Source organism: Brachycentrus maculatus, unplaced genomic scaffold, assembly GCF_059751285.1.
Source record: "Brachycentrus maculatus isolate JH-2025_06_01 unplaced genomic scaffold, ASM5975128v1 h1tg000003l, whole genome shotgun sequence".
Taxonomy (NCBI): Eukaryota; Metazoa; Arthropoda; class Insecta; order Trichoptera; family Brachycentridae; genus Brachycentrus; species Brachycentrus maculatus.
Window position 1 is genome coordinate 813,659 of NW_028280758.1, and position 13,903 is coordinate 827,561.

The window sequence follows — 13,903 nt, forward strand, 5'->3', positions numbered from 1 at the left end:
CAATATTAAAAAAAGAAATATTGTGTACGATGTACTTCCAAAACCTGTTCTTTTTGGTATCGATACTTGACTCTTATTTCTGAGTTGTATTTCTACAACCCGATGAATAATTACGCGATATTCCAGCCAGATTATCAAAAGCCTAGAAAATTCTAGCCTTAACGTGCATTTGCGCATAAAATTAAATATTGTGTACCTCTAAAACCTGTTAATGTTTGGTATCAATACTTGAATCTATTTGTGAGTTGCATTTCTACAACCCTATCAATAATTATTCGATATTCCAGCCAAATCACCAAAACCCTAGCAAATTCTAGTCTTTTACATACATCGCACACAATATTAAAAAAAAAGAAATATTGTGTAAGATGTACTTCCAAAACCAGTTAATTTTTGGTTGGTTGAAAGATATTGCTTCTTAGCAATAAGCCCGCCAATGTACTTTTTTCTGCACATGAAGTTAAAATAAATAAATAATAATAATAATAACTAATTTGGATTATTTAAATAAAGCCATTTTCTTAAAATACTACCTAATGGGGAAGAAACCCTGTAACTGACCAACACGATGTAAACCTATCAGTTCTATGCTGGTATTCCATGCCGAAGTTACCGATTTAACTTCGTAGTGAAGACAACTTTGACATTTCTTCTGGCCTTTTATTTTTAATGAATTTGGGATTTTTATATCGTTTATATTATATATTTGCAGTCATTAAGTTAAAAGTTACTGGAAAAAATGATAATGCTTTGTTTTTTTTTACTGAACATAGTAAAATCAAAGTTATAAAGTTATAGCTATACTACGAAGATAAAACGCAAGCTTCTTTATGGAATTCCATCCAAGGTTTAGTTGTTTTCATACTGGTAGACAAAAATTGATATTCACGTGTGGTTATCCAACGTTTGCCGATCTATTTATTAAAAATAATTCATAAAAATAACAAGTTATTGCTAAATATAAATAGTAATTTCATTGCATAAATCGCAATATAATGTTTTGCGGAATATATTTCAAGAAATACATATTTTTCTCTTCTGTGAAATTCTCAGATTGTTGGGAGGAAGATTTGGCTGATATCAATCAATGTTAAAAAGTAGTTTTCTCACTGAAAATTTACATTTAATTCGATATTGCGTGCTGTATGCAAAATATCTTCTCTGGTCATTTGTTTATACACAGATGCGCACTTGACACCTCACAAGATATTTAAATTTGTTAAAGGATATTGATAAACATTTTTTTGTGAATTTTTGTAAATTTCAAAGTCGCGTTTATAATGGTCTTGAAACTATACATAATATTTAAGAATGTTGCCTTATTATTTTTCTCCTTAAACCCCACTGATTAATTTGAAACTAACAGACTTTAAAAAAAAGTACGATAGATGGATCGAAGTATTATTTTGTCCCTTACAATTCGTGTATCTTCATATCATGTGTGAAAAATAAATCAAACAAGTGTTATTAGCAATGGGAAAACAGTGATTTGAAAAGTGCCACGTTTGCGCCTGAAACTATACGGGTGTGTGCGGATCAGACGTTTCGTTCCCCGAAGTGTTTATTTTTTTGTTTTTGAGTGATGTAAATTGTCAAGTGAATAGATGTAATAACGTGGTGGCGAGTATCCACTATCCACTATAGTGGATGCACCCGCCCAGTGCCCAGGGCGGCTGTGCGCCGGTGCAGCGGGCGGATCGATGCACCGGTCGCCAGCTCCCGCCCCAGGATGTGCAGTGTGCCTCGGATTGCAGTGCTTGCCGGATTACCAACTAGCGCCAGTGTCAGTGAGTGCTGATTCATGAGATACCGAGTGGCCGGAACCGCGAGTGCCGTGTTTTCCCATTGCGCGTAATATACAGTGAATTAGTGTCTAGCGATAAGCCAAGCCTTAGGATTTATTAAGGCAAGGTAGGTAGCATGATTTGTTCCATTTCTCCGGACCTGCTGTACGAGCAGCAGAGCAATCAATCCTGTAAATAATGATAATATTTTTAAAATTTATTTTAACTCGCAAGATTTTTATTTTATGTATTAAATACTGAATCAAACACTGATTTTTTTCAGTCTACTTATTTGTTTTTTACTGTTGAAAAAACACATATTTTTTTTTGGACTATTGTTTCGCCTTGTTATGGCATTTTCAAACGAATGTCGAATTTGATTTAACATTTAATACATAAATTAAGATAGAGTTCTTCAAATTAAACGTCAAATCTGTAAATTCATAACATTTTGCTATGTTAACTAATGTTTTAGGCTAGTTTTTTCACATGTTTTATTTATATTGTCATGTTTGTCTAGATCCGACCTTTTATCGTCGTGATATTTTATGTTTAAAAAAAATGTCTGTTTTTCTACACATATAATTATGCATTTGCGAATTTGAATTTATTATTTTTAACATTTTATAATATTTATTGTTTACTTTTACAGTCATTTTTAGCATTTTATGAATTCATCCATCGGGTTTTATTTTTTTATTACAAGAATCCTAGCGTGTAATGAATTTATCGGTCGGGTTTTACTTATTATCGCAAGAATCCTAACATTTTATGAATTAATCGGTCGGGTTTTATTTATTATTACAAGAATCCTAGAATTTTACAATTTCACCAGTCGGGTTTTATTAATTATTACAAGAATCCTAGGATTTTATGAATTCATCGGTCGGGTTTTATTTTTACAAGAATCCTAGCATTTTAAAATTTCATCGGTCGGGTTATGTGGTTAGTGTCATGAAGACTGCTACAACTTTTCTACATTATTTTTCCCAAATACGAGCCCGTTAGACTTACCCGAAATTCATATCGAATTGCAACATTCTATGTATTTTTAATTTACGTTTTACTTAGCAAATACAATGGTATTTACCAAGTAAAACTAAAATGGATAGATATTACCACAAAGTGACTGCCGAATGTATTAATGAACACATTCTGTGTACCTATATCATAATGCGTGTATCTTTATAATTAATATTTGAAATACTACGATTTTCAAAAAGTTAAATTCATAACTCAAATCAAATAAAAAAGGCTACTGAAGTTTTGGAGCAAAGTTTTAATAGGCTACTGAAATATATTATCGATGTTCATGAAAATTCTAACGTAGCTAATGTGTATTACATAATGTAAATCATGAACTTTGAAATACTTTCCTGGCTCATTTGTAGATGACAGGCGTACGAATTCATAATAAATCTGAGTTTGCAAAAAAAACAGCTTTTTTTACTTTTTAATGGCAGTGTTATGTTATCCTTGCGACCATTCAACAGTTAAGTGTGCACTCTCAAATATAAAAAGTCAGTACGGAACCAGCTGCGCGAGAATCCACACGTGTTGTCCGCGCACGTTTTTTTTAGAATATGTATATTGGAATTTGGCGAATATGTACATTTTTTAAACTCCTAACCTTTCAATTACTCTTTTTATATCAAAACCATATATTTATTTGAAGAAAAAGTTATTTTTAAATACAAAAACCGCGTTTGAAGTCAAAAATGAAATGACGTTGAATTTTACTTGGGTTTTAAGGACATTAAGTTGCGGGCTATGGATTATCCTGCTTCAACAGTATAAATGATTGTTGGGTAATATATCCAAAATTTAACAAGGTTTATTGGATTGAATTCTACATTTATTTATGTATATGTGAGTACTCTGAGTGTTTGATAACTGAGTGTCTGATAATGTCTTAATAAGACGAAACGCGTCACGTATTAACATGTACATAAATAAATGTAGAATTCAATCCAATAAACCTTGTTTAATTTTGGATATATTACCCAACAATTCAATATGGAATTCTACTAACTGTCTGCAGTTACAATAAATAAGGTATAAATGATATAAATCTGGTATAAAATGCTAAAAATGGCACTTCAGATGTTTTCGCTTTCCAGTATGTATATTATAAAATTCTCCATAATGTATGTTAGGAAATTATATTTAAACGTACACAGACACAAAACGTTTTTTTTAACGTAACTGTGATAACTTCATGCCACCAGACTTGCCTTCGAGCAATACGGATGGAAACTGAAGTGCTTTTACGGTATCGGGAATATAAAACATCGGTGCTTTTATTATTTCTTCTGTTTTAATATTTATGCAATATTTTCCTTGAAGCTTTTCTTATGACGTCAATGCGAGATGTTCTTTTTTATAATAGCTTATTCGTAAATATATAAAATACATAAGTTAAAATTATTAGCGCTGGCTTCTCTTGCCAGATATGATGAAACGTAAATTGAAAATAAACAAATCGCCATAAACACAGGAAGTGTGGAGTGATACGGGTTTTATAAACATGTGTTTTAACCGCCCAACGTACAATCTCGTATTTTTGCACGCCTCTTATCTAAAATTTACTACGATTCAATATTTTTTCGTCAAAACATGGCTTTGTTTCCATTCTTATTCATTCAAAGGTTAAATGGAAACACATTTCGACGCTATTTCTAATCAATCTCGTATCTACAAATAACAACTGAAAAACACTAGGGACTGAAATATATTTTTTGTTTTTAAATCAGTTTATTCACTTTTATCAAATCTAATGTATGGAAGTGAAGCATAGAGTCAGCAAAATAACGATGAAAGTAGACTGAATGCAGTCGAAATGCAATATCGCAGACGAATGTGTGGTAAAACGATGTATGATAGATGTTCGAATGGTGAAATGAGGAATGAATTCAAGGCTGAGATAAGCACTATCGATAAAATTAAGAAAGGCGAAAGAAAGGTTGAAAATTTTGAAAATATAAGTTACGTATTAATATAAACGTGTTAATATTATGATGTAATATCGTTATTATGTAAAATATGTCGTGGGTATACTGCCAAAAAACGTTTGCTCTAAAATCCCTGTTTGAATAATCCCTGTTCTATAAGCTGTAAAATACCAGCTTTTAATCCCATGTCCCAAAATGAGTAATATAACTTACTCATCAGGAATATTATATATGTGACTTATGTATGTAATGTTTAAATGAATAAATAAATAAATACATAAATTAATAATAAAAAAAACTTAAAGTTGAATTTACTTTTAAAACCACATAAATATGACATTTTAAACTACTAAGTGTAATTTGCCAGATTATAGAACTTTATAATATGCATTATTGATTCAAAATGTCATATTTTCGAGTTAACGTTTTTTGTCAGTACATTTACTATGGATTTTTGAAATCGTGTAACTGAGTAATTGATTATTACGAATTTTTTAATGACGGTTTTCCTAGGATGTCTTGAGTTACTCATCAGGAATATTATATATGTGACTTATATAAGTAATGTTTAAATTAATAAATAAATAAATTGCATAAATTAATAATAAAAAACACTTAAAGTTGAATTAACTTTTAAAACCACATTAATATGACATTTCAAACTACTTAGTGTAATTTACCTGTTTATAGAACGTTGAAAACTTTATAATACTGGATCATTAGTCAACATTGCATATTTTCGAGTTAACGTTTTTTGCCAGTACACCCACGATATTTTCTTTAAATAATACATTTATACAGATCGGTTACGTATGTTTTTATAGTAAACTTTAATTAGATTTATCTTTTGTAGTGACGTTTCTTGGTGACACTGCATGTTATATAATAAAATATCAACTACTTCTACAGTTTTTTTCCATATTTATTTTATTTGACCAGTGAACGGGTTTCGTCGTTACTAAAATCATCTTCAGTCTCAATTTTTTAAAATGGATTGATATTACCACAAAGTGACTGCCGAATCTATTAAAAATCGTCCTGTTTTACTAATTCAAAGTCAAAATTTCACATTTTCGAGTTAACGTTTTTTGCCAGTATATTTACTGTGGATTTTTGAAGTCGCGTTATTGAGTAATTGATTATTACGAGTTTTTTTTAGTTTTTTGTTGACGGTTTTCCTAGGATGTCTCGAGTAGTTCTTCCCTCGGGGTTGGGCAGGAGGCAGGCGGAGGCGCTCCTCTGGTTGACCTGGTTTCAGCGTTACGTATATCGATTTTGTGCATTCCAACGTTACCCGTTTATTTTCATCTTTCTATTTTTAAACATTCAGGCCGTTTAAATATTGTGGCAAAATTATCTTAGCATATGAAAACTAAATTAAGATGTAATTTTTCACCCAATATTTACTTTTCGCGACAGCTCACTTACGATGATAAATTTTTGTATACGCATTAAAGTCATTCCGACTCCAGTATTTTTCATTGAACTATTGAATATTGAGGTGAAGGTAAATAATGTTTTGGTTATAGATACACATTTTTCCCTTAATGCTTTTTTTTCGAATAAAATATCATTTAACCGTAATAGTGACGAGAATCGATATATCGATTCCAGTATACATTGTCGAAAGTGTGGCCGTCGATATAACGACGATAACACCAGTGTATTCTGGCGGTCGAGCTGGGAGGTTGTTTCGCAGCGTGCGTGTTTTTAATGCACCGATTTGACAGCAATATTCACAAATAAACAAGGTTAACTATTTTTCAGTGAAAAATAGAAATACCTTTTTTCTGTAAAAACCTGTTATTTTGTCTATAAAATATTCACTTAATTTGAAATGAGTATATATATCATTTTTGTAAATAAGTCTTCATCAATTTTGGCATACATATATGAGAAAAATCACAGCGCTAAACGATGTCCATGACGATCGTTTTTTTTAATAGTAATGTTTTTAAAAGGCATTTAACTGAAGAAGAATATCTTTTTTCCATTATAAGTTTTGTCTATTAGCTTTTTTTAGGGGTCCAGTAGCTAACATCGTATTAAGTACGTACCGTATTTTACGAATAGACTTATTTTTTCTTGAATGCTTTGTTAGAATGTATACTGGAAGTTTACTTTAAAAAAATATATGTAAAAATAACATTTTTATAATTTTTGTTTAACTCTTTACCTTTCAATAGCTCTTTTCTTTTCAAAACCATATATGTATTTCAAAGAAGAAGATAAAAATTATTCACTACAAATACGGTATTTTGCAAAAAAATCAATTACCTGAACTTTGATGTGTTACTTGTAGACCAAATACAGATTTAAATCTCTTTTTTGTACTGGGCTCAAGTAACACATCAAAGTTCAAGTAGCCTCGTTCTACTGTATCTTAAATATTACCTGGGTATATAAAGAAAATTATGCGATTTATCGTATATTGGACCCTTGAATTTTTATAAAATTAACTGAAAAATAGTTTGTAATCTTATATTCTACGTTTCGTGTTTTGTGTTTCATACTGTATTTTTTATTCAACAATGTGAGGAAATAAATGTCTTACTTCGTATTTTTTACCGGCTTGCTTGACTCGCGTGTGGGTAGTGGGTAGCTTGCCTCGGGCAGGCCATTGACGTACTTTAGGATATTGCATAATGAATATGTTCTGAGTCATGCGCTAGGACAGGTGCGCAGTGCGCAGTGGGACAGGACTCTCCTTACTCTCCCATATATTGCAGGTGCTATGTAGGATATACGGCAATGGTATTTCAGGAAATTGTTTTAAAAAATATTTTAAAAATAAAAACAATTGTGGTTTTGTTTCCCGGGTTGCATAACTAACTATATTGCTGCTAATTTAGAGATAATAAATATTTATCATTATATTTTTAGAATATATCGTGGTTATACTGGTAAAAACATTAACTCTAAATCCCTGTTTGAGTAATCCCTGTTATTTAAAGCTTTTAAAGACTGAATAAAATACCCGCTATTAAACTTAAAGTTGAATTTACTTGGAAAACCACATAAATATGACATTTCAAACTACTTACAGTCGTGTGCCATATCAATAGACCCATCAAGCAAATAATGAAAACAATTACTGTCTTGGGTCTATTAATTAGGCACACGACTGTAGTGTATTTTGCTAGTTTATAGAACGTTGAAAACCTTATAATACTGGATTATTAGTCAACATTGCATATTTTTGAGTTAACGTTTTTTGCCAGGACACCCGTGATATTATCTTCTAATAATACATTTATAGAGATCGGTGACGTATTTTTTTAGTAAACTTTAATTATATTTATCTTTTGTACTGACATTTCTTGTTGACACTGCATGTTATATAATAGAATATCAACTACTTGTACAGTTTTCCCACATTTATTTTATTTGACCAGTGATCGGGTTTCGTCGTTACCAAAATCATCAGACTAGTCTTCAGTCTGATTTTTTTTAATTGGATAGATATTAAAATATAGATAGTCACAAAGTGACTGCCGATTCAATTTAAAAAAATCATAAATCGTCATGTTTTACTTATCTCATCGTCATTTCTCGTGAGTTCTCTATTTGTCTCTATTTTCACGAAATTTCATAGATATTGTCATATGAAATTATAAAATGTCATCGGCATCTCGATAGTTTTGTGCACGACACCAACGTAGTGTCACCGGCATTTGCCTGATATTTTTCCCAGGACAGCGTTTTTGTTTATTCAATATAATATCTGTATTCTTTGAATTGTTATTATTTTTTATTAAAGTTCGACAAAAAACAGATAGCACGGCGATAAATTTGCTGACTGTCAGAATGCGGCTTATAGCTAACCTTTTCCATGACATTGATGCTCGTATTATAGGTTGTAGAGTTTTATGGGATTCTAGTGGTTATACCATACATTTGAACGAATGAAATTACAATACATATTGATGTTAGTTTGTCAAACAATTTGAATGGAGAAAAGGTTATGCCGGTGGCATTTCCGTTGACTCCTTGTTAGGAAAGCTAGTTGTTTCGCATTCGCTAAAAAATCAAACTACATCTAGATATACAAAAATTCAACACTGTACAAACTGCGCAATCGAGGGTTTGTTTAGTGCTTTAGCTTTAGCATTCTAATCACTTAGGTGGATGCTGTCGTTATGGTTATAGTTATATCTTGTGGCTCTAGAGATGCGGTTTTTGAAAACGCATTTCATCGCAAAAACGACGCTAGCAACGGTGTCCATAAAGGCCAAAATAGCTAATCGACTACAAACGAAGCCAAATGTGGTTTGTTTATGATTCATTAGTCAAACAGTTGACCAGAAATATAAAAAAAATATCTTCTATATTCCTGATAATTATATAATATGTAGTTATTTCATTATATTTCCACAAAGAAAAAATAATCAATTCATTATTTTTGTGTATAATTTTCATTCGATAAATTACCAGTGTATCGATAAAAATATAGAAAGATAATTATCTCGTACGTCCATCTAGATAAGAAAATGCAATGCAGCAAAATGTCATATTAATTTTTATTTATAAATTTCCTGGAAAATATGTATACTTATATAAAATATGTATATATTATATATATATATATATATGTATATATATATATATATATATATATATATATATATATATATATATATATATATATATATATATATATATATATATATATATATATATATATATATATATATATATATATATATATATATATATATATATATATATATATATATATATATATATATATATATATATATATATATATATATATATATATATATATATATATATATGTATATATATATTATATTTTATTTTATTTATTTTTTACGTAATCAGTGCTATAAAATAGCTGTCTTATCTTCCCTTTTCACAATATGGAATTCATATTCTAATTTTAATTAGTACACTTTTGTTTGACTACCAAAAAATGATTTATTGTTCAATAATTATTTTAAACATATTTTGTTATTGCTGGTTCGGCGATAAATAACTAATTTCAGTAAACAATAGTAATATAAGTAACACAAATATAGAATTTAATTGTTTTTTTTTTAATGCAATATTCGTTCGTTCGTTTTTGAATTGCGTCTTCCTCTTCTCTTATTTCCAACTTCATTTCCCTCATAAATTTTTATGAGGAATAGTGGGTATTGTAAAATAACAAGAGAAAAGGGGATAGAATTGATAACAACCTTGTTTTTTTATGACTTTACTAACTGATGGTGTAACAAACGGCCACAATTCATGAATGTATCGAAAATCTTACCGGCATGCGGTGGGATCTAAGAGCATCGCATAAATACAGGTTTCAAGAATTAGTGCAATATGGATGTTCAATAATGGACAGAATGGTGAACGTTACACAAGTGTATAAAGTGAGCGTTTAATGATCGCCAAATGCCAGGTCGTAAGCCCTGGGATGCTCAGACATGTTTCATATAAAAATGAGACTTAATAAAATTAATATTGTTATCTTATACCACTCTGTAGGCCACACATTCTGGCCCGCATGATTCTAGGAGGCAGCTCCGGCAGGCCACAATGTCTGGCCCGGCGCAGGTATAACTTTAATCACTGATTTCTCCATCACCCAAGTATATTCTACCAAAAAATATTTCAGATAAATATAGTTAATCTTAATTAACATTCTCATACGAATTGCCAGACAGAGTGTCCCAAAATTAGGGAACCAACATATTTATTTTAATGGTAGAAAAACGTCGCATTTTTTGGTCAGAGTAGCTGATCAGCTATGAGAAAAAATGGTCAGAGTGGAAAGGGTTAAATTTGTTTGGCAGTCACCCAGTGAAAGGGTGTTTCTGCCAGTGTCAAGTTTTAGTTATAAAAAAAAACAATTTTTACAAAATTTCATAGTTTCATGCTTTTAGCTTTATCCTTAAATTATGACCGCAATTCTAGGATTAGGTACAGAAAGAAGGGTGGATACTTGGGTGGGGAGGTGGATTTATATTTAGAAAGTTCTCATTCTCTGTTGTGAGGGGACACTGAATGAACGTATAGTTTGCATCCCCTATATCTGTCCACATTCGCAATGTGTTGACGTAACCCACTTTATCTTCTAGAGATGCACAGGCGTGAGCAGTGCCCAGATCTTAGGCTACAGTATCTAGGAAATAATAAAAATAAATAAATATACTATATCACAAATATACACATACCATACGTGTACGATAAGAAAAATAAATATATAAAATGAGTATCATAATTACATAAATATTGTAAATATGATTACAAAAATATTGATATTCATATGTAACCCGTACAGTAATTGTTGTTGTTGATAAAATAAATATCCAAAATACATTAATATACATTTACGTACATATCGCGTACATCAATATACAACATGATAAATACATACTCTTTCGCACTCCTGTCCACTCGCGTATATTATGGAGTCGAGGAGCTGTTTTGGACTGTCCAAAATAGGGAGACTTTCTCACAAGTGATAGTAAACGTCGGGGGGATCCGACACGACACGTAAAGAATATAGTTTTTCGTGTATAATTCGCTCACTCCTTTCAAGAACGTCATAAATCAAAAATCGTCAATTTTCGGTTGTGCATGTTGTCGGAATGCCCAGAAAATGCACTATATCCCTGAAAAAGAGGCGTATTTTTGACTTAATATTTACCCTCTACAGGGCAGAAAGTGTTGTTTTTTTTGCAATTTGAAGAAATGGTATTGTTTAATATTTTTTTTAAATTTACTAAATATTTTTCAAATGGAGAAAAAAACTTCAGGTTTTACCTAAAAAGATCTGTCGCACAGTAAAAAGTTCAATAAGTGGCTTGATATTTATTTTTAATACATTTTATTATGTTTTTAAACTTTAAAAAGGGTCTCCTGAAAAATCAAGTTTTTTGATTTATGACGTTCTTGAAAGGAGTGAGCTAATTATGATGTTTTATTTATTTATTAGAAAACATAACTAACTAACTAACTAACTAACCATCACGCCGCTTCGCCGCAGGGGTAGGCAGAGAGAATAGAGCGCCACACCACTCAGTCCTTGCAAACATTCTTCGCCTCTTCCACGTTCATGCATCTCCTCATACATACCCGCCGATTTTTACGACTCCTAACCTGACCACTTTCAAGTATTTGGCATACCTGATCGTGCCATGTTTTTCTCGGTCTTCCTCTGCTTCTTTTCCCGCTAACATTCGCCTCATAAATTTGTTTTACCGTTCTTTCCTCACTCATTCGTTCTACATGTCCAAACCACCTTTCTTAATTTTATCGATAATGCTTATTAGAAAAACATTGAATTGCGAACCAGAAATATGAATCAATCGTTTCCGAAAATGTGCTTTCTTGTGTTTCATATATTTTAGGATTAATTAAATAGTAATTTTTCAAATCATAATTATTAACACATTGGTTACGAGAAAAATGTAATTTGACCTAGGAGATATTAGATCGCTTTGAAAGAATGATGACTTTCAGCCATATTTTGAAACCATAAAAGAATCGACAATATTTTTGTATCATATCAACATCTATCCGCTTTACAGCAAAGCAAACATGACAAGAAGCTAGACATAAGAGGTCGGTCGTGCCTTCGCTCGTGATTTAAAAAAATATGGATTTGAATGTGACTTTTTTTAAAAAATACATAGATTTTTTTTAACTAGAAAAAAATAATTACGTTAAACGTTTCCTGGATTTAGAGAAAATTCAGTTGCGACTTATCGTGTTTTTTTGAAGACGAGTTTTTTGTATGTGAAGTTAAAGGTATCTATCTGTAATGCACAGAAATGTGCACACCGCCGTAACATAAGGTTTCTGAAACGCACAAATATGTGCACGCCGTAAACAATGTGTTAAATATAAAATAAATTATGCTATTACTGTCTATTGTAAAACAAACCGGGTGGAGTTATTACACCTCGCTACCGATGCCGACTATATGTAGAGTGATTTATTAGTATTACGATAGCCGACCGATAATTATGTTTAAGTATGTAAATATTATTGCCAACTGCTGTTTACTCTCAGACAATAGAGTTGTGGCTAGGGTTAAACCGTTCGTCATGCGATAGCGGATAATGAAATGCAATTAGAGATAATTGGATGTCTGACCTACGCAAGCGCGATATCGCCACACCACTACCGAACTGAGCTCACCCCGCTCTCGACACTGTTAACTGTTCATCCTTCTTAACTAGATTCATCTGGTGACAGTTCCACTATGCGGGCAACTGTAAATGACCGTTAAAAATAAATTACTGTTTCTTGTCATTGTGACTTTCCCAATGGGTACAATACAGTATCGAACATATTAATTGAAACAAAACTTTTTTTTCGTATTTTCAACACCCTCTAAAAAATGTTTTGGGGTGTTCCTCTTATTATGAACCAGGGCTGCTTCTTTCAGCGACTGAGACGATGAATAGCGAGAAGTATCAGCCAATTCTACTGGAAAGAACGCTACCAGAGATACAAAAACAAAGGTCAAACGGTAATGGAATATTTCAACAGGGTTTAACCCCCTGCCACAAATCCAAAAAAATATGAAAATATTCACACAAAAACAATGAACTGTGTAGGACTGGTCAAGAATTTTGCCAGAATCCTTTTACCTTGAAAATCTATCGGCAATCTATAAGAATCGGCTCTCCAAAATTGATAGCACTACGGTGGAAAAGCTCATTTTGTCCATAATTCAGGTATGGTTTCGAGACGAAAAAATGGTATCCACGTGCCAAAATATTATATAATAGATGCCAAGAAGAGTGAAATATTTGATTGAGCCCAAATAAGATCATATTAAATATTAATTTGTGATAGAACTAATAAACAAAAGATTTTACAAAACTTTTTTATGAAAATACAACAAAAAAGATATGTTTCAATTAATCTGTTCGATACTTTATCTGTAATGGATACGTTTTATATTACACACTGGACTGTTAAGCATAAGTTATCAGTAAAAATGATGAATACAGTCTTTAAATTATTAATGGTTCTCTAAAGGAGTGTGCGTGAAGAGATTGGCTCTACTTTTTTTCACCATCTTCGTAAAATAAAATACAGTGATGCCTCGGAAAACGAACGTTACACACAACGAACTTTCTGTTCGTCCATTACGCGACTCACACAAAGAACCTCGCTAATTAGTTACGTGCATTTTAGGTA

General features: G+C 31.4%; 1 protein-coding gene across 8 annotated transcripts in view; it reads left to right on the forward strand.

Moving 5' to 3' along the window:
* The window catches only part of spen (spen family transcriptional repressor split ends), a 147,611-nt gene that overhangs the window by 75,007 nt on the left and 58,701 nt on the right, over window positions 1-13,903 (forward strand). The window lies entirely within an intron of this gene.